Raw genomic sequence first — 23137 nt, 5'->3', positions numbered from 1 at the left:
AGGAGCATTCTGGTTGTACTTCTTCTGAGACAGATTTGTTCATTCTTTTGGCAGTCCATGGTATATTCAATATTCTTCACCAACACCACAATTCAAAGGTGTCAATTCTTCTTCAGTCTTCCTTATTCATTGTTCAACTTTCTCATGCATATGATGTGGTTGAAAATATCATGGCTTGGGTCAGGCACACCTCAGTCTTCAGGGTGACATCTTTGCTCTTCAACACTTAGAAGAGGTCCTTTGCAGCAGATTTGCCCAATGCAATGCGTCTTTTGATTTCTTGACTGCTGCTTCCATGGCTGTCGATTGTGGATCCAAGTAAAATGAATGTTGCTAGTATAGAAATAGAAATGACCCAGCATCTAGCAACATTTCTAAATTCACAGATTCTAAATCTGTAGATGAGTTTGTATAAGTTTCTTCCTTAACTTTGGAATTATTTATTAGTAAAGCCATTTGGGCTTGAAATTTTATTTGTTTATAGGTTTTGAATTAAATTTACTTAATTAGGTGTTGGACTACACTGGTTTTTAAATCTTTTATTGTATCAGTTATGATAAATTGTGTTTTTTAGTGAATTTATTCATCTCACCTAAATTTTCAATTCTTTCCCAAGAAATTTTGGATTACTATATAAAACCAGTATATTGGGTTTTTTTTTTCCAGTTTATATAAAACCAATATAGCATAATAAATTTGTAGTAAAATAAAAACATTAATTAATAAATAAATTAAAAATTAATCCTGTCTCCTAAAATTATTAGTGGGATTCCATGATCTACTAATTGCCCCAATGATACACTAACTGTGTTCTTATGATACAAATAAGGCTAATTATATATTTGGTATATACTAGTAAATATTTGACTCATTACTTATTTTTCTTATTATTGTACCTTTCTAACATTATATAAAATTTTTTTTTTTATATAATACTACCCTAAAAATCCCTTTACGCAAAGAATTATTTATTCTGTCAGATTTAATTTCACATATTTTTAAGGAAATTATACATGGATGGTCTATAAGGTACTACTTAATATGGACAAGATAGGATCTATATAAAGCATCAGATGCTATGATCATGTCTTTACCATGAAAACACAGTCCGTTTCTTGACAGGCTTAATTCTCACTGTTTATGTCAACATTCTGCACTAATGATTCATTGAACTGCACCGATTTTTATTTTTCTCTAATTTTTAAAAGATCGAAATAGAACTATATGAAATACCAATAGGTCTATTACAACTTTCCTTATTCAGACATCAATTTTTTGATAAAAAATGAATACTGACAGTTTATTATAACACATTGCCTTAGAGTCGATTCTGACTCCTGGCAACGCTACAGGATAGAGTAGAACTGCCTTACAGGGTTTCCAAGCCTGTATATATTTTTTTAATCTTTAGGGAAGCAGACCGCTACACCTTTCTCTGATGGAACGACCGGTGAGTTTGAACCACCAATCTTATGGCTAGCAGCCAAGCGCTTAAACATTGTTCTCCCAAGGCGGAATCACCTAGTATACTCAGATGTAAAAAGGTATTTAAGTCCAAGAGAGACAGAGCCTAACAATGTAACCATTATAATTTTATAAACTGTAACTATGAACTGGGTTTATTCTTACATAGACAAGATTAGTCATTGAAAGTGATTGTATCTGCATGCAATTTACTATTTATAGTTTTCTAAAAAAAGTATTTAGTCTATATTTTTATGATAAAAATTTTTTTAAAAAAAAAGCTTTCCATTTAGGGGAAAAAAAAAGTTTGAGGCAATATTTTGTGTCTCTCTAGTTACCTTCTCATGGATGTGGATTAAATGACTGCTCTGACCATCTCTTTCAAATGAAATCAGTTGAGAGAAAGGCAGCCAAGGCTGGTTTCACATTTTCTACATCTTAGTGAGATATGTCTCTTGCAGAAGCTGCTCCCAAGAGAAAGCTTTGGGCCACAAAAGAGTGATTATTATTGACATTGTAGAGATATTTACAACTTCTAACCCTAGATAATAGAGCAGAAGGCATACAGTCCCATTAGTAAGTATAGATTTTACGTGTTTATCTGTAAAGCTTTAGTATGTCTCTGTCTTCCTGTGTAATATTTTATGGACAAATTAATGAGAAAAGGCTGCCCAAATCTGACAGGGTATATTTTCTAGGAAGACAGAAAGTTTTTCTGTACCCTGAAAGGGTTAAGTGTTCCCTTTGAGTGTAATCAGTATAACCAGCCTTTATCATGATGTCCCATCATCATGTATTTATATTTTTCTTGATGTAAGGTGCTAGAAATTATTTGTTTCTAACAGTACCCATCAAATAAGAGGCATTCACTAAATAAAAGATAATTATAAAAAGGTACAAATAAATAAATAAATAAATATTAATAGCTTCTATTTATGATGTCAAGTTGAGATAGCAAAATATGGCTTCATTGTGAGCATTATTCTTATCCTAACATCTTAAGCTTACTGAAACCTTCACAGGTAGGCAATATTTTAAAGAGAGTTTCAAGTAAAGCAACATCTGTTTCCCCTGCCTTTTTTTTTTTCTTTTTAAAATTGAAAGTATTTTTTTTATTTTCAAATTCTATATTTTAAGAGAATTTCCAGTTTACTAAACCCTTCAAAAATGTATAAGGAATTCGTGTATACCCTTCACCCAGCTCCCCAAATGTTAACACCTTCCACAACCGTAGTAGAGATCAGAATTATCAAAAAGAGAAAATTAATATTGATACAATAGTATTAAAAAAATGTACAAATCATATTAAAATTTTGTTAAGAGTTCTACTAGTGCCTTTTCTGGTTCAGGATCCAGCCAGGCTCCCATATTGCATTTATTTGTCGTGTCTTCTTCTTACTCTCCAGTCTGGGACAATTCCTCAGCCTGAATTTCTGGCCTTGGTATTTTTGAAGAATACTGTCTTAGTTTTCTCTTGGTGCTGTAACAGAAATACCACAAGTGGGTGGCCTTAACAAACAGAAATTTATCTTCCCAGTTTAGGAGGCTAGAAGTCTGAATTCAGGGCACCGACTCTAGGGGAAGGCTGCCTTTGTCTGCTCTGGGGGAAAATCCTTGTCTCAGCCTCTTTTGGTGTTCTCTGGAGAACTTCCCGGGCACCTATCTTTCCCCCATTTGTGCTTGCTTCTTCTGTGCCTTATCAGCTGCTTTTACTGCTCAGAAGTGGTTGGTTTAAAACACACTCTACCCTGTTATGGTCCCATTAATAGAACAAGGAAAGCCCTATTCCCTAATAGGATTACATTCGCAAGTATAGGGATTTGGATTTACAACACATGTGTTGGGGGGACACAATTCAATACATAACAAATACTGACAATTTACTTTGTATAATATTTCTTAGTTTGGGGTTTTTCTGACGTTTCTTCATGATTATATTCAGGCTTTGTGTTTTTGGCAAGCGTATCACAACAGGTGTGATTGCACACTTTTCGGGACATTGTATCAGGTCCAGAGGCCCTTGGTGCTCCTGTGTCTTATTATTGGTGATTTTAACTTTGATTACTTGTTTACACTGATATCTGTCAGTTTTCTCAACTGCAAAGTTGCACTTTCTCCTTTGAAATTAATAAGTATTTTGTGATAAGATAATCGAATTTATGTAAACACCGTTTCTCATCCTATTTTCATCCACTAATACTATACTAGCATCCAGTAATGACTCTTGCAACAGTAGATATCACCTTAGTGTGTACCAAAAAAATTTCTTTTATTTGCATTTTATTCTACCTTTATTAATTAGGATTCTACTCTAAGGAAGAGCTTTCTCTTCTCTCCCATTTATTTATTTATCCAGTCATTCATTTATATAAGAATGGTCTAATGGATATACACATATATATTTTTAATCTTATGGGTTATAAGGAGTCCTGGTGGTGCAGTGGTTAAGTGCTCAGCAGCTAACTGAAAGGCCGACAGTTGGAACACACCAGGTGCTCTGCGGGAGAAAGATGAGGCAGTCTGCTTCCATAAAGATTACAGCCTTGAAAATCTCATGGGTCAGCTTTACCCTGTCCTATGGGATAGCTATGAATTGGAATTGACTTGACAGGAATGGAAATGGCTTATAGTTCATTACTGTCAGTATTTGTTTTTCAGATTTACCCAGAGTTTATCTTTGGGGGTTCCTTTAAGTTGGCTCTTCTTTCAAGATGCTCCATTATTTTTTAGTACCTCCTTAAAAGTAGAAAGTACTAAAAATTAAATTTTGGCACCATTGCTTCTAGGACTTTTCAACAGACAGAGCTAAAATATATATGTATGTGTATACACATATCTACATCTAATTCCATATCTTTATTTAAAAGAAGAGTTCACATAATACCTTTGATTCAATCAAACACCACAGGGATCATTCTAGACTTCCTTTTTCCTAATGTGTAGCTTTGTTCTCTGAGAGTGAGAAAACTGACTCTCATTATCCACAACGTATTTACTTATTTAATTGACCTAGAATCTACATCCACAGTCTTCAAAACTGTTCACACGTGTCCCTATGTAAAACATGTATGTATACTAACTAAAGTGTATTATTTGTGTGTAGCTCTTTTCTGTAGGGTCGCTATGAGTCAGAATCAACTCGATGGCAACAGCTTTGGTTTTGGCTTGGTGTTTTCTTTATAACCTTATAGTATATATTCAATGATGGTTTCAACACCAAATTCACTTAAGTTAGTTCTTTTCTTCCGCCCTGCCCTCAGAATGGTTACGGTAGTTATTTGTTACTTTTGTACCAAGGTAAACAATCTAATTCATTACTAGTTCATCTTTCCTGTATTTCTTTTTGTACAAATGAGAGGGTATATTTATTCTTTCTTACATAAAAGGTGTCACACTATGTTCTTTTGCACTTTGGGTTTTTTTTTTATATTCAATCTTGGAAATCATTTCAGTTTATGGATTACATCAGTTTATAGATACCATCATCATTCTTTTTTATAACTACGTCATAGTCCATTGTGTGGTTTTAGTCTAGTATATTCAGCAACTCTTTTATGTATGGGCATTCAGTTTGTTTCCATTAGTTTGCAATTACAATGTTGCAATGCATAAAGTTGTGTGTGTGTGTGTATATATATATATTTCTTTTTATTGTTGGAGGTGTATCTTCAGAGCAAATTCCTGAAAGTAAGATTGCTAGGTATAAAAAGATAAGTAAAGACATAGTTTACTCAGATATTTCCAAATTTCCACCAATAGTGTTTCACCAGTTAGCATCCACGCCAGTTATGTATGAGATTTCCTGTTTCCTCTGGGCATTAACCAGTAGAATGTTTACCGTATTTCTAATTTTTAATCTAGTAGCTTAAAAATGCGATCTCAGTGTTGTTTTAATTTGTACTTTTCTAGGCAAAAAAAAATATTTAAACAGCTTTTGTATGTTTAAAGACAAATTTGTAATTTTAAAACTTTTTAATGTCTTTTTATTACATTTGTCTATTGGTGTATGGCCTTTTGTCCCAGAATTTTAAGAGTTCTTGGTCATTTTTCCGTGATAAAGATTGTAAATATTTCTCTCAGTTTGTCAGTTGTTTTTTTAACTTTGCTTGTGATTTTTATTGACATGATTTTTACATTTTTTCAGTATTGTTCTGGAAACATTCTGCCAAAATGAATGAGTGCTAATCCTTTTTTACCAATAATATGATTTTTGTTTAATTAAGGTTATTTATTTTTATGTTTTGTAAACAAAAATAAATTAGGAGGATTTTTAATCCTTCCAAAAAGTCTTTATCACTACCTTGTACCTAAGACTGTTATTTTTCTAATTATCCATTAAGTAACCTCATTGCTTTGTAGCCACTACAGAGCATAATCTAATATCCATGCTAATCAGATGAATTAGTATTTTACATTTTAGAGAGAACTTTGTGTTTTGTCTACATAATAGTTAGAATCTCAGTCTTCCCCCAAACAAACTCAAGATCTCTTGGATTCATAAGTAGCATTCCTCAGGCTCTTCAATTAATTGCCAATTCAACACGTCCAGTTACACTGAGGTTTCCAACCTGAGTTGAGGGCTGTGATGTAAGTGTATAACCTTTGATAAAACCAGAAAATCTGTTGTTGTCGAGTCGATTCCAACTCATAGCGACCCTATAGAATCGAGTATAACTGCCCCATAGGGTTTCCAAGGAGCAGCTGGTAGATTCAAACTGCTGACCTTTTAGTTAGCAGCAGCAGTAGCTCTTTACCACTGTACCACTAGGGCTCCTGTTAACCTTTGATAAATAGGGAAAAAAATATTTCTCTAGTTTATTTTCCTTAGTTTTCTCTATAGGAAGCTCTCAATACCCAAAGATCAGCAGACTCCCAGGCTGTGGCCTTGAGAACCTCAGATAACAAGACCTTCACCAAAAAAGATGAAGGCAAATTATCACAATATACAAAATCAGTGACTGTGGACTTAGTAATCAGACAAACCCTAAGGGAAAAACAAAAACTTATATGTATTTATATACAAATTCACACATAGTTACTAATGGCTTGACCATATGGTCCAACACTTGACAGAAAAAAATTACTAAAAATTGGCAACCAAACAATCTGGGAATATTTGGCAAAACATTACAAAACATTAACATTAAAGTTCACGTTCTATCAATCAGAATAACAGAGAAGCAGAATACAATACTACTGTTGATAAACTAAGTTTGATGTACCAATCAAAATGACACCCATTAAAAGCCAGGCACATTAAAAAAAAAGAAAAACTAGACAAGAAAATACCTAAAACTAAGCTAAAAAGATGCCTTAATAATAGCTAGCAAATAGCTGGATTGCCATCACTACTTGTGGAAAGAACACATAAAGAGATATATTAACTAAGTGGGGATACATGATTTCATCTACCCCAAATTAAGCACTTACACAAAACCTACCCACATCATAATAAATTCAATATACAACTACACAATGTGAATTTTATAAAAAATTAAAAGCATAGAGACATAAAAAAAAAAAAAATACTGACAAGATAAAACCTGACAGGCCTTTTCAAATTATTCGGGCAAACTGCAATTGTGTTTTGCTTATCTCTGAAAATACATAGACATAACATAATAACCCACATTCCACCAAATATCAAGTGACCTTATAACCCTACAGCAGCTAATAATATTAAAAATATAATAGTTTACTTAAACAGAAATTAAGACTTTTGACCAATGACCAAGAACTTAGAGAATGGTCTAAGCATTTAGAAAAAAACAAATCTCTCAACCATAGAGAGAAATTTAAAACCCCTGACAGCCAACGCAGCCAGGAGCTCCTTAAACCCATTGCCAGTCCAGTTGATTACACTCATGCTGACACTGTAGGACAGAATAGAACTGCCTCATAGAGTTTCCCAGGAGCTCCTGGTGGATTGAAACTGCTGATCTTTTGGTTAGCAGCCTCACAGAGTTTCCCAGGAACTCCTGGTGGATTCAAACTGCTGATCTTTTGGTTAGCAGCCATAGCACTTATCCACTACACCACCAGAGTTTCCAGGGTCTTAGCCATTATCCAACAAAACCTTAAGTGATAACACTGGGTGTGGCTCAACTGGGAGCTGGTCAGACCAAGGGGAACCTGCTTCCCCTGTCCATTGTCAGCAAGGCTCTGCCTGTGGCTCAAGCCAGTCGAACCCAGTTTACTAGCCTACCTGCCAAGGAAAAAAATGCAATTTGTCTTACTGCACCTGTGCGCTATGATAATATATGTAGTCCATAATGTTTGTATGCACTTCCTTTCGAGAGAAGGTGTAAAATATTCTGCCTCCCTTTATTCAGAGAGCTTGATTTGAAGTATACACCTCCTTGCTTCTTGCCTGAACACTTGCAATAAAGCCTCTTCCTCCCTCCTCACCTTGCTGTATCTTTACTGACCAGGAGCTGCACCGAGCAGGACCTGCTTTGGGTAACACCCCTACTCCCATAAATAGAATACTTACATCCCCTAATAATGTTAAGATAATACCATATTAATAAGCAACACATTGAGCTTTCTGACAAAGTCCTCATTAAATCTAATAATAATTTTTTTGGTAAAGGGAAATTATTACCCCAGCCACTAAAAAAACATACTGGGTAACTAAAGAGAAATCTAAACGCCTATAAATTAAGGACACTTCTCTAATTCCCATTTAATCATTTTTAGATATGTCACCTAATGCTATGCTGTTTTCTTAAAACCCTACTGCTTACATTTACTGCTCTCAGTATTTGTATCTGAACAGAATAATTCAGCGGATCACAGGCCAACAACACAGATTTCTTCATATCCTTTAAGTATTAAGATTTCACCATTTAAACTGTTTAAAACCGCCTTCAAAAATAAACACAATTTATTAAACAATAAAAGTTACAGACAGTATGTACTGTTATAATTCATCCTAATATTTTATCTTATATGTGTATTATCTCTTGTAATTCACCCTACTATTGTACCAATAATAACAGTATATATTAGAACCCTTTTATAACAATCTCATGAAATATAAATTAATGTAATATTCACAAAAACATGTCAAGTCAAGATTCTAACTCTAAAAAAAATTTTGTGAAAGATCACACGGTAGCGATACCCCAATTTCAAAGGAGGGAATGGATTCTTAGAGCTGGGAAAAAAAAAAAAAAAAAAAGCCTCTGCACATAGAAGGCCTACCCGTTCTACCTGAACAACTCTTAGAATGGAACCCCTGTACCTGGATAACTTCTGACAACATTCACATTGCAGATGTGCCGATTCCTATGACTACGGTCTTAATGCCTGAACAACTCATCACCTGTAATTTGGGAAACTGTACTTTGTTGCGTGCTCCAAAAATTTAGTAAATCTGACTTGTTAGACAGATGGCAATAACACAGAATTCCCCATGGAAGGTTGCAATAAATTAATTAATATTCTTTTACTACTGGAGGCAAAACATACTATTCCTGGTTCATACAGGACAAAGAAATAATAAGAAATTACTCATAAAATCTGTCATCTAACCCACCTTGTGGTTGTCATGCGTGAGACAACAAAGGAATGATACCCCACAGCAGTACTTCCCAACCTTGTTTTACCTAATGGTAAATAGGCAACCGTAGTGTGCATAAGGAGCCCTGGTGGCTTAGTGGTTAAGAACTCGGCTGCTAACTAAAAGGAAGGCAGTTCAAATCCACCAGCCATTCCTTGGAAACCCTATGAGGCAGTTCTACTCTGTCCTTTATGGTGGCTGTGAATAGGAATCGACTTACCTTAGGCAGGCACTTTGTTTTAAACAGAAATGCTGCTGTTGGCATAAATAAAGTGTCTCCTACCCTTGTATCCACACGCCTGAGGCAATCTGAAGGCTGAGGGTATTATTATCTCAGGCCCACAGGCAACCCATCCTGGGCACACCACTATGCTACAGCTCTGTGAAGTTGCCCCTGAGAAACTCACACAGGTGAGCACAAGGAGATAAATAGAAGAATGTCCCCTGCAGCTGTGTTTGAAATAGTGAAAAGATGACCTACCCAAAGTCCCACAGAAGTGGAGTGGATGAATTGCACAATTTATTTGTACTGTGAATTACTAATGACAGATAAACCTATGAACCACTGGATTTTCCTGTTTTTTAATAAGCCTTAACACTACAGAGAATGAGCAAGGTAAAGGAGGAGACACCCTCATTTCAGAATAGTTGGTGAAATTAGGGAAAGATTGGTCTAGACGGGAATTCACCTGTGTAAGCTATTTTTTGTTTGTTTTAAGCTTAGAAGTAAACATCCATCTGGCTGAATAAGATTGGCTCAGGCTTGGCAGTCGGTATACTCTATCTCCTTTCCTGCATGTTTGAAATGTTAGCTAACACCCGAAAACGAGAGAACTTGGTTGAAAAAGGTATTAGGAGCTTTCTTGAAATGCTACAAAAGACAAGAAAGCTAATCAGCGCCCCAGTTTTTATTTTTAATTCTATGCTATCTTGAGCTCATGGGGGTGAGACCATTTGAATATAAAGAGGCTTGAATGTGAAATACATACATAAAATAGGACACATAGACATATGTATTTCCTAGATATATTTAAAATAGTGACAAAAGCATAAGAACAAAATTCAAAACAATAAAATGAAATTAATTACATTCTCAGAAATAAGTGACTGACCACAGAATAGGCTCATGGTTGCTCTCACCAAGTGTCAAGGCATTTTGGGTCCAGAGGGCGTGTGCATTATTCACCCCAAGAATGTTATAAGCAGCTTTCTGCAAAGGAATCTAGAAGCATGTCTGAGAAATGATCGTTTCCTTTGATTATTCTGATGCTTTAAGATGGTCTGCCAGATCTCATTAAATTTCTCGTTGCTCTGACTGTAAGCCTTAGAAAAAAATTAACACATATTTCCAGGAGCCAGCTGCCACTCCACACCAAGCATGAACAGATGACCTTTTTCTTTATAGCAAATGAAAATACTGTTTTCCCAAAGGAGTTGAAGGAGGATAATTAACTTTTGTGCTACAATTACCTGGCATCAATAGGACACAGGAAGTTGAATGACGTTGCCCCAGGCAATGCACACATTCTCTGTGCTTTCAATAGTTACCTAGGGTAGTTACCAAGACATTTTTTGTTTTTAATTTGTAACTGTTGACTTTGAAAATTTGTAATAGGTAATGATACAGTCACTCTTTTAAAAGATTAAATTCATTCCTTGTCTTGAAGACTTAAAAAAAAACAGAACTGAGAAGATAATAGATTACTATCTCTCAGTCAGATACTACAAATGTCAGGCTTGACCTTTTTCTGTCTGATTTTACACCTAGTTCCTCTGTCTCCAACATTTCTGAATATTTTCAGTTGAATCCAACAGATACTAAAAAAATGAAAGCATATATATTAGTTCCTTGTATGGTATATTTTGTGTTCCCCACTCAGGAAATCTTAGCTGATTCCCCATAGTTCACCAGAAAAATATCACCAGTCTACGGTAATAATTTGGAGTCTCCGGGTGGCACAAATGGTTACGTGGTTGACAACTAACTGGAAGGTTGGAGGTTCCGGTCCACCAGGAGGTGTCTCTGAATAAAGGCCTGGCCATCTGCTCTCTGCAGGGCCACACCCATGAAAATCCTAGGGATTTTCTACTCTGAATCACATGGGGTTGCCATGAGTCAGAATCCACTCCACTGCAACTTGTTTGGTGGTTTATGGTAATAATTAACAGGGTAATTAATACCAGGCTATGGTGTCGTGTCGTGTCATGTTGTCGTGTTGCAGGAACCATCTCACAAAAGATAGGATGACTCATCCTACTGGTGTTAACGGCTTCTCTCTTTGCCCACCCAGTGCTTGGCCAATTGGCCCATAAGTACAGTTTCCGTGGTGGCCAGAATACAGGCTATGCATGTATCCATCAGTGTAGATTTTCTTTCATTGCCACCAGTAAATGACACACCTGCCAGCAGCAGAGCCTGATAATGAGCCTTTGTATGGCACCATAACTAGGGAGATCAGCCGGCGACTAGGCAGAGGTTGATTATGTTGGACCCTGTTCTTCCAAGCTACTTGTCCTTATTCAAATTGATAATTATTTTGAATAAGAATCTGCATTCCTTACCTAGAGTGCCTCTGCCATCACCATTATCTATGAGTTTACAGATTTTCTGATTTGTCAAACATAAGTTCTTTAAAACATTGTCTTAAATTAAGGGACCCATTTTATGGTAAAGAAGGTAAGACAAGGCATACATGGCTATAGGATTCCCAGCTCTTATCATATACAAAATCACCTGGAAGCCCCTAGTAGAATAGAATGATGGAATGGCTCACCTGAGTCTCATACATCAGCTTATGGAATATTACCTGAAGAGTTTGTGGACTTTCCTCAAGTATGCCATATATTCACCAACAGTTCTGTTTTAAGTCCTCAAAAGCTAAACTACACAATTCTAGAAATCAAGGAATAGAAGTAGGTGGGCCTTTCTGATCATCATATTTATGCTTCCCATCTCAGCAACTTTAGCCTTGCTAGATTTGAAGTCTTGGTTTCTAGGCAGTAGAGACATACTTCTCTCAGAGAATACAGTGAAGTTTCTGTTGAAGCTGAAAATAGCTACCAACTGTTGGTTTAGATTTCTTGTGTCAGTTATTGACCAGGCAAGAAAGGAGTCACCGTAGTAGTAGGGTAATTTACCTTGATTACCAGGAGGAACTATGGTCGCTGCCAAAAAAGGAATCAGGAAAAAAGTATGTCTGTCATCAAGGGGATAAATGAATTATCCACAACATTAATTGTAAATAAGCAGCTGTAGCAACTAAGTCTAACCAGGGTAAATCTACTAAGGACTCAGGAATGCGGCTGGGTAAGCCCTATCTGAAAAGTAATCTGGACCAACTGAAAAGCAAGTTTAAACTAAGGGAAATCCACAGTGGTAACGGAGGAGGGATATGATGAATGTCATTTGTAGCCTTGTGACTAGCTACGGCAGCAAAAGCTATAACTTTTTCCACTAACACTGTTTTTATTAGGCCTTTCTTAGAAATTGATGGTGGTCAACCCATTGAATGGTCTGTAACTGATGAGACGGAATATTCTATGACAGTGAATCCAAGGAATAAAAGGTCTGTATCAGACACCTCTTGGGCCTAGCTTTGCACTGTCTTGACCCAATTTTAATTCTATTTGTGAATAATGTGTTTCTTCACAGTGCCATGCATAAGCTGCATGGCATACCCCTCATTTCTTGCCCTCGTGTTTCTCCCCAGTGGCACGTGGGACACCTGTGGGAACCTGCTCAATCATTTTTACACATGTACAGAATCAACAACCTTCCTCAAAGTGAGATGGGAGATGTGAAATAATTATCCTCCATTCCCATGTCTTACATAATTCTGAGTCTCAGGACAATTCTACATGGCTCCTGTCCCAAGTGCTTCAGTGGGATTGAGCCCATAGAGGAAAGCAACTCAATAATGTACTTTTAGATTTCCTTCCTTCCCTGTTTTAGCATAACTTCCCTTTTAAAGATTTATAATCAAGCCCTAGATCTCTATTATATGACAATGTGTTCTTGTTGTTAGTTTCCAAATACCAAGCATTTCTTCTATGGATTTTCTCTTTTCCCAATTTCTTCCAGACTCCTCTCAGATAAGGTAACCTCTTTAGTACGCATTGAGTTTCCCAATCTCCTACCCAATCCTCTAAGATGAGATCTTAGTATTAGTTTTTGTCTGATCCTGTCTCCCCACCCCTAATTCTAATTTTACTGAAATTATGTAGAATATTTGGTTCTAGACTATCAATTTCTATTTTTTTCTTGAAGTCTGTCACATCTAATCCATTTCCTTGTTTGTTATTTATCATTTATATTGCCCTGGATGTTTCATTATCTGTTTAAACTTAAAATTTATAGAGAGACAACTTACACAATGTCACCAGAAAGCAATCAAACAAATTCAGAAAGAGAATATTCTGCAAGTTTCCTGGCCTGGTCCCTTCAACAAATCAATGCCAAAAAAAAAAACTATGGACTGGGATAGATGCCAAGAGATTACAGATTTAGAGCTCTTAGATGCACTTACAATTTTGGTTCATTTGGGGGAAAGTATTGTGCCATACAGTAGTCACTAGCCACATGTGGCTAGTCAAAATCCAGATGTGCAGAGAAAAAGAGAGCAAGAGATTTATTTTGAGGAATTGGCTCGTGTGATTGTGGGGCACTTTCAAGCCCAGAATCCATAGGCAAGGTGACAGGTTGGAGGTTCTTGCAGGTTTATGTACCTAATCCACAGGTCAGGTGACAGGAAGAGTGGAAGTGTTCAGGCAAAATGTCTATTTATAGTCTGGAGGAAGTATACTCTCAACGGAAAACTGTCTTTTGCTCTCAAGGCCTTCAATGGATTGGACGAGGCCCGCTCACTCTATGGAGAATAATTTGCTTAATTTAAGGCCAACTGTCTTAATTCATATAACTACTTTATAAGAGCATCTACTCTAGACAAGAGTTTAACCAAAAATTGAGCACCATAGCCTAACGAAGTTGATGCATAAAATTTATATATATATACATATATAAACCCATTTCTGTCAATTCTGACTCATAGTGACCCTATAGGACAGAGTAGAACTGCCCCATAGTTTCCAAGGAGCACCTGGTAGATTCAAACTGCTGACCTCTTGGTTAGCAGCTATAGCTCTTAACCACTATGCCACCAGAGTTTCTATATGTATATATATGTATGTATGTATATGTATATTCGAGGAGCTGGACTAGATGCAGAACACGGCATCAGGATTGGAGGGAGATTCATTAACAACCTATGATATGCAAACGACACAACGTTGTTTGCTGAAAGCAAAGAGACTTGAAGTACTTACTGATGAAGATTGAAGACAACAGCCTTCAGTATGAATTACACCTCAACATAAAGAAAACAAAAATCCTCACAACTGGACCAATAAACAATGTCATGCATGATAAATGGAAAAAGATTGAAATTGTCAAGGATTTCATTTTACCTGGATCCACAATCAATGCCCAGGGAATCAGCAGTCAAGAAATCAAATGATGTATTGCGCTAGGCAAATCTGCTGCAAAAGACCTCTTTCAAGTGTTAAAAAGCCAAGATGTCACTTCCAGGAGTAAGGTGTTCCTGACCTAAGCTATGGTATTTTCAATTGCATCATATGCATGCAAAAGCTGGACAATAATAACAAAGAAGAATCGATGCCTTTGAATTATAGTATTGGCAAAAAAATATTGAATATACCATGGTCTACCTGAAGAAAGAACAAATTTGTCTTGGAGGAAGTACAGCCAGAATGCTCCTTAGAAGTGAGGATGGTGAGACTTCATCTCACGTGCTTTGGACATGGTATCAGGAGGGACTAATTCCTGGAGAAGGACATCATGTTTGGTAAAGTAGAAGATCAGCAAAAAAGAAGAAGCCCCTCAACTAGGTGGACTGACACAGTGGCTGCAACGATGGGCTCAAGCATAGCAATGATTGTGAGGATGGCACTGGACAGGGCAGTATTTCGTTCTGTTGTACATAGGGTCACTGTGAGTTGGCTCCAACTCAAAAGCATCGAACAACATATACAACATCCATCTGTCAGTTTGTCGTATTGTGGTGGCTTGCATGTTGCTATGATGCTGGAATCTGTGCCACTGGTATTTCAAATACTAGGGGGACAACCCATGGGAGACAGGTTTCAGTGGGGCTTCCAGACTAACAGAGAAAGGCCTGGTGATCAGCTATAAAAACTTAGCCAATTAAAACTTTATGAGTCACAGTAGAATACTGTCCATCCTGCTTGTTTTGGACACGTCATCAGGAGGGATCAATTGCTAGAAGAGGAAATAATGTTTGGTGAAGTATAGGGTCAACAAGAGTGAGGGAGGCCTTCAGTGAGATCAATTGATGCAATAGTCACAGCCATGAACTGGAACATGCTGGCGATGGTGAGGATGAAGTAGGGCCACACAACATCTGATTCTCTTGTATATAAGGTCACCATGAGTCAGAGTCGACTCGATGGCATGCACCTACCTACCTGTCTGTCTGTCTAATCTATCTATCTGTCTGTCTGTGTGTCTGTGTGTCTGTGTGTCTGTCTATCATCTATCTACCTATCTATCTATCTATCATCTATCAATCATCTATCTGTCTGTCTTTCTATCTATCTAATCTCTCTCTCTATCCATCTAATCTATCCATCTATCTATCTGACAGAACAGCTGCTTCCAACAAAAACTGTATTTATTAGAGGCTTGTTATTTTTATTTATCTATCATATTGGCTCAAGTTGTGGTGGTACTCAGAGTGGTGAAGGAGGCAGACAACCCTTTCTCTAGGGACTGTCAACATAAAAGCAAGCAAGAAACCAAGGAGTCTGTACTTCTCTAGTCTCCTCCCACTCTCTTGCCCCTCTCATCACTTCCTGCGTTCCCTGAGACTGAGCAAATTGGGGTTTGCCATTGTGCAAGCAAGGGCTCACTTTAGACTAAATTCTATCCACTTTCTATTCTAGTAAGAGACTAACAGCCCCAGGCACTCATCTGACTCACAGATGAGAGCTCCCTCAGTAATCCCATTGCTAGCCTTCACTTGGCAGTTGCTGATCTAAGAAGACATTTGTTGAGAGCTGGATGTAGGTATGAAGGGAAAACAGGCAGCAGTTTTTAATTTTCAAGAAACCTACCATCTGCCCCTAAAAACTCAAAAACCCGTGGCCGTTGAGTCGATTCTGACTCATAGTGACCCTACGGCAGAGTAGAACTGCCCCATAGAGTTCCCAAAGAGTGTCCGGTGGATTCGAACTGTCGACCTTTTGGTTAGCAGCCATAGCATATAACCACTACGCCACCAGGGTTTCCATCACCTGCTCATACTCCCTATCAAATTTAAAGAACATCTTATTTGCAAAAGGATTACAAAAAGTAGAGCAGAAATAGCCCTTATAATTTCTTGTACCTCATCCCTATACATATACTATAAATAATCAGCCCATATTTGTGGAAAACATGCATATACCCGTATTTCTACATATGATATCAGTATTCCTCAAATGTCCTTAGCATTACTGACAACAAAACAAAATCTAGCAAATTAACTTCTTACCGTAATCAGGAACAAAAAAATAGTTATAAATGTGTTAATTCCTTCATTCACCCTGCCAGCTCTGAAAATCTTCTTCCATTTTTACATCCCAGCTTAAAATTGACCTCTTTCATAAGTTTTTGTTAAATGGCTCCCATCCAGCTCTGGACACAATTGTTCATTCATCTGTGCCTCCACAGTGTCCCATGCCTGTCACCTTTATAGCATGTCAGCATCTTGGGATCCGTATTTGCTCAGTTGGACACATGCCTTTAGAGTACTAATTGTTTATAATCATTTTCAGACCAGTGAGTTTCTTTTCTTATTTTTCATTTGAGTTAAGTTTATTAAGTCTGCCTTTCCTAATTCAATTTAGAAATTGATTTCAGCCAATGTAGAAGTTTCATAAAATGATACATGAATAAAACCAAACCAAACCCATAGCCATCAAGTCAGTTCCGACTCCTAATAACCCTATAGGACCGGGTAGAACCGCCCCATAGGGTTTCCAAGGAATGGCTGCTGGACTCAAACTGTCGACTTTTTGATTAGAAGCTGAACATTTAACCACTGTGTCACCAGGTCTCCATGATAAATGAATAGAAGCAGTAAAAACTCTGGGTAAATGCCCCCTGACATATTGGACCTTCTTGTTGTTAGGCGCCGTCCAATCAATGATGACTCATGGAAACCTTTTGTGACAGAATAGAGCTATAATGTTTAGCAATTGAGATGACTAGTTTATAGAACCAATCTTAACCATTTTAACAAAGTAGCAGTAATAGCCTGTTTAGGAGAGCTCCCCTTTTTTAAGGTTCTTATTTACCTACAACTTCATGGAATAAAATAATAATTTCCAGGTATCAGACTCTTTTCCTATCAAAAGCAAAATAATGCAGATGATGTAGAAGTATTTAAATCACAGCATTTAAGGTAACAATTATTAGAAGGAAAATCGTTCTTTAACTGCAGAAAAGAACGTGACAAGCTCACCGCTGCACTTTCCGCTCATTCTGAGACCAGTGATCAAAAGAATTTCTGTTAACACTGGAGAATCTTTTGATCCATATTTCTATTTTAATGTAGGAAAGAAAGTGAAATGCCAAGGTCAGACAAGTCTTATCTTTTCCAGCTCTTAGCTTGTCTTTCACTTCTCTTGAGGTTAGAATTCAAGTGTGTGTGTAGCTTTTAAAACTCACAGCCAGAGTTATCTATAGTTTGTTCTGAAATTTGTCAAGCATTTAGTAAATATGCTTCATCTTCTCCACCAAGTACAGTTGATAATAGACTTTATGTGCCAGGCACTGTTCTTAGTAGTTTGCATTTGTTAACACTTTCTATCCACACAAAATGAGGTAATGCGTTATTATCCCCCTTTTTATAGAAGAAGCAATGGAGGCATGGCAAAATTTAGTAATTTGTCTGAGCTTGTACTACCTTCTAATCTTAGCACTGTAACTCCAAGGTCTTAAAAGCTCTGCTATGTCAGGAAAATAGAATGTAATAGTATTTATTGTTTGTTGACCCACAGTGTATGCCAAGTGGTGGCTTTCCTGTATCTCTGGATCTCATCTGCTGAGCTCTCCTCTTTACTCCTTCTGTTCCACGGAAACTGATTTCTTCGCTGATTCCTAAGATCACCAGGCACGTTCTTGCTTCAGCACATTTGCAATTGTTGTCCCCTCTGTCTGAATTATACTTCCTTAATTGGAAACTCTGGTGGAGTAGTGGTTAAGTGCTACGGCTGCTAAACAAGGGGGCGGCAGTTCAAATCCTCCAGGAGCTCCTTGGAAACTCTACGGGGCAGTTCTACTCTGTCATATAGGGTTGCTATGAGTCGGAATTGACTCGACGGCACTGGGTTTGGTTTATTTATCTATTTTTGGTTTAATTTAACCACTTGGCCAGTCCCTCACCTGCTTCAGGTATTTGCTGAAATATAAACCTCTTAACCAGAAAACCAAACCCATTGCTTTCAAGTAGATTCCAACTTATAGTGACCCTATAGGACAGAGTAGAACTGCCCCATAGAGTTTCCAAGGAGCTCCTGGTGGATTTGAACTGCTGACCTTTTGGTTAGCAACTGTAGCTCTTAACCACAACCCTTAGGAAGGTGTTTTCCTGATAACCCTATTATAAATTGATCATACTTATACATTTTCTACATTCATGTTCTCTATAACAATTGTTATGTAACACATATCAGTTTTACATGTATGTTTTGTTATTTATCTCTCTCCATGAAAACAGGAACGTTTGCCATTTTTTCATCCTACTGGTCTTCCAGCACTCTGAACAGTTTTTGACATTCAATATTTAAAATATTCCTCAAATAAATTAAATGAACGAATGTGAGAAAAAAAATGCATTAGTTTACTTAATCCTCAGAAAATACCTAAGAGATAGGCAATAATACTATCTGCATTTTACAGATGAGTAAAGTGAGGTACAGAGAGGTAAGATAGCTCGAGTAATGTCATCCAGCTAATAAAAGTCAGAGTTCTTGGTCTTCCACTGTACTGCTTCTCATGTCAAGAGAAATGCATATGAGGTGCACTTTGGGAGGTTCTAGACTTAATGTCAACTAAAAAAAAAAAATAGTGAACACGTGTCAGGATCAAGATCCCATAATGTCAAATGCTGTTATAAAAAATAGGTGATAAAAAGAAAAGCTTGTTTTTTCAAAGGATTTAGTCTTGAGTTGTACCTATTCAAGGATCTACTATTCATCAGGCACTGTTGTTTGTACTTGCAATAAATCAGTGAACTTACTAGACACTGCATCTCCCTTACTCTCTGGTGCTGACAGATACTCCAGCTTTATCTTGTACATTTCTCCTGTCCTGCTCTGGAATCAGCCTTTTCTCTACAGACCCCTACTTCCTTCAGTGGAGACTGATGTTTAGAAATCAAGCTCTAGGTGCTGAACATACTAATTGCAACTGGAGGATAATTGCTTGTAGATCATCTCAGAGAAAAGGGTTGGGAGAGGGGATATATGATAAACACATACATACATACACACGTACAGACATAGATCTGTATATATTTTATATTCTCTCTCTCTCTGTGTATGTGCATATAGTTGGTTCCAACTCATAGTGACCCTAGGTGCAACAGAACGAAATAGTGCCCAGTCCTTCATTATCTTCACAATTGTTGTTATGCTTGAGCCCATTGTGACAGCCATAGTGTCAATCCATCTCATTGAGGGTCTTCCTCTTTTTCCCCTATCCTTTACCTTGAAAAGCATGATGTCCTTCTCCAGGGACTGATCCTCCCGACAATATGTCCAAAGTGTGTGAGACATAGTCTCACCATCCTTGCTTCTAAGGAGCATTCTGGTTGCCCTTCTTCTAAGACAGATTTGTTCTTTTGGCAGTCCGTGGTATAGTCAATATTCTTCACCAGCACCACAATTCAAAGGCATCAATTCTTCTTCCTTATTCTTTGTCCAGCTTTCACATGCATATGAGGTGATTGAAAACACCATGGCTTAGGTCAGGCACAACTTTGTCCTTAAGATGACATCTTTGTTTTTCAAAACTTTAAGGTGGTCTTTTGAAGCCGATTTGCCCAATGAAATGTGTCTTTTCATTTCTGACTGCTGCTTCCATGGGTGTTGATTGTGAATCCAAGGAAAATGAAATTCTTGGCAACTTCACTATCTTCTACATTTATCATGATGTTCCTCATTGGTCCTGTAGTGAGGATTTTGGTTTTCTTTATGTAGAGGTGTAGTCCATACCGAAGACTATGGTCTTTGATCTTCATTCGTAAGTGCTTCAAGTTCTCCCCACTTTCAGCAGGCAAGGTTGTGTCATCTGCATAACGCGGGTTGTTAATGAGTCTTCCTCCAATACTGATTCCCTGTTTTTTTTCATATAGTCCAGCTTCTCAGATTATTTGCTCAGCATATAGATTGAATGAGAATGGAGAAAGGATACAACCCTGACGCACACCTTTCCTGAGTTTAAACCATGCAGTATCCACTTATTCTGTTTGAATGACTGTCTCTTGATTTATGTACACATTCCTCATGAGCACAATTAAAACTATTTACATATAGCACATATTTCCCTTTGGTGTTTCTCAAGATGAAAGAACTGAAGAAAAAATTCAAGCCTCAAGTTGCTGTAGTGAAGGATTCCATGGGGAAAATATTAGACGATGCAGGAAGCATCAAAAGAAGATGGAAGGAATACACAGAGTCATTATACCAAAAAGAATTAGTCAGTGTTCAAACATTTCAAGAGCTAGCATATGATCAGGAACCGGTGGTACTGAAGGAAGAGGTCCAAACCGCTCTGAAGGCATTGGCGAAAAACAAGGCTCCAGGAATTGACGGAATATCAATTGAGATGTTTCAACAAACAGATGCAGTGCTGGAGGTGCTCACTCACCTATGCCAAGAAATATGGAAGACAGCTTCCTGGCCAACTGACTGGAAGAGATCCATATTTATGCCTATTCCCAAGAAAGGTGATCCAACCGAATGCAGAAATTATAGAACAATATCATACCCAAGCAAAATTTTGATGAAGATGATTCAGAAATGGCTGCAGCAGTATGTCGACAGGAAACTGCCAGAAATTCAGGCTGGTTTCCAAAGAGGACGTGGAACCAGGGATATCATTGCTGATGTCAGATGTATCCTGGCTGAAAGCAGAGAATACCAGAAGGATGTTCACCTGTGTTTTATTGACTACACAAAGGCATTCAACTGTATGGATCATAACAAATTATGTATAACATTGCAAAAAATAGGAATTCCAGAACACTTAATTGTGCTCATGGGGAAACTTAACATAGATCAAGAGGCAGTTATTCAGACAGAACGAGGGGATACTGATTGGTTTAAAGTCAGGAAAGGTGTGCGTCAGGGTTGTATCCTTTCACTATACCTATTTAACCTGCATGCTAAGCAAATAATCCGAGAAGCTGGACTGTATGAAGAAGAACGTGGCATCAGGATTGGAGGAAGACTCATTAACAATCTGCGTTATGCAGATGGCACACCCTTGCTTGCTGAAAGTGAAAAGGACTTGAAGCACTTACGAATGAAGATCAAAGACCACAGCCTTCAGTATGGCTTGCATCTCAAAAAAAGAAAACAAAAATTCTCACAATTGGACCAATGAGGAACACCATGATAAATAGAGAAAAGATTGAAATTTGTTTCCACTGATTTAGCAGATCTCAGTACTTTAACAAACGTTTTAAGTTTATAACTTGAGATGTATTGCCCCTTAAATTATAGGTTTTGCTTTTTTCTTTTTAATTATAAGAGTAACTCAAGCTTTATTTTGTACATAAGATCAATATGATGTACTTACAGGTTGCCTTAAAATTCCCAGCACCAATAAGGCTGCTAGGACAAGGATTCTACCCAGTAGCATCAACAACCACTCTGTGGGGGCCATGTTCATCCAATCAGAGCCTGAACACACAAATGCTCCCAGGGTATTAGTACAAGGAAAGTGCTTTTTTTACTTTCAAAAAGAAGCAGATAGCACACCAGAACAAATGTGGATCCATTTTTCAGCTAGTTCTCCCTGTCTGAGTAGAGATGAGGACTATCTTACATGCACCCCACTTTGTACCATGGGCAAGGGACTCAAAAGGCCTTACTTCGCTCAATCCCCCCTGGCTGGGTAGGCTAATTAGGTGGACTGGAAATTCTTCGTACATGTCCCATGTTGTACCATAGGTGAGGGACATGGTAAGTCCCTCCTCAAGCCATTTTTATACCCCAAAGCCTATGTGCCGTGCTACACAGAGCACAACGTAGATTTGTTCCTGACAGCCAAAAGACAGGGTGTTTAGAAATGTTGGCACCAACCCGAATGGTATCTTTTTAACCCTGCTGACAAATATCAGGCCTCAGAGAATGGGGGAAGGTGGTTTCTTCTGAGGCCTATTACATCGTGCTTCCCTCCATTCCTGAGTCCTGGTGCCAGGTGGTGAGCTGGGGACTCCCAATTCAATTGCACATGTTTCAGTGTTGCCTGGATTTTTTTTTTTTTTTTTTAAAGGCACCTTGATAGCTGGAGAATTCCAAGGGCAATTTTCCTAAACTAGAGACAAAAGGCCAAACTGAGTTCTTTGTTCCACAATTAAACTTTGTGTTTAATACAAGACATATTTGAAAATTCTTACTAATATATATTTCTAATCAAATCTTCTGTGGCTTACAATTATATATATATATATCATTTTAACTACAATAAAAGAGTTCTTATTTAATCTTTTGAAGTATTTTTTTATTCTTTTGTGTTTCTGTGAGTAGTATTATCCTTCTAAGTATTTAAATAATTTTTCTTTTCAATTGAGATGCTAAAACACTCAAATGTCACCTTCTGTTCAAAGCTGTCTTTATCTTCTCTGCCTCTTTCTTAGCACTTTGTAGATCCCATTGCCATGGAATATGTCTCTTATTTTAATTAGTTATTTGCTTTTCTTTCTTTCCAACTAGATTTTGTGCTCCTTAAAATCAAGGATTCCCCAGCACAGTTATCTTTTGTGAACTCTGCATTCAATAAATGTTTGTCAGTGCAGAAGG

This window comes from Elephas maximus, chromosome 12 (genome assembly GCF_024166365.1).
Source record: "Elephas maximus indicus isolate mEleMax1 chromosome 12, mEleMax1 primary haplotype, whole genome shotgun sequence".
Classification (NCBI taxonomy): domain Eukaryota; kingdom Metazoa; phylum Chordata; class Mammalia; order Proboscidea; family Elephantidae; genus Elephas; species Elephas maximus.
Note: the sequence above shows the minus strand (reverse complement) of the source record.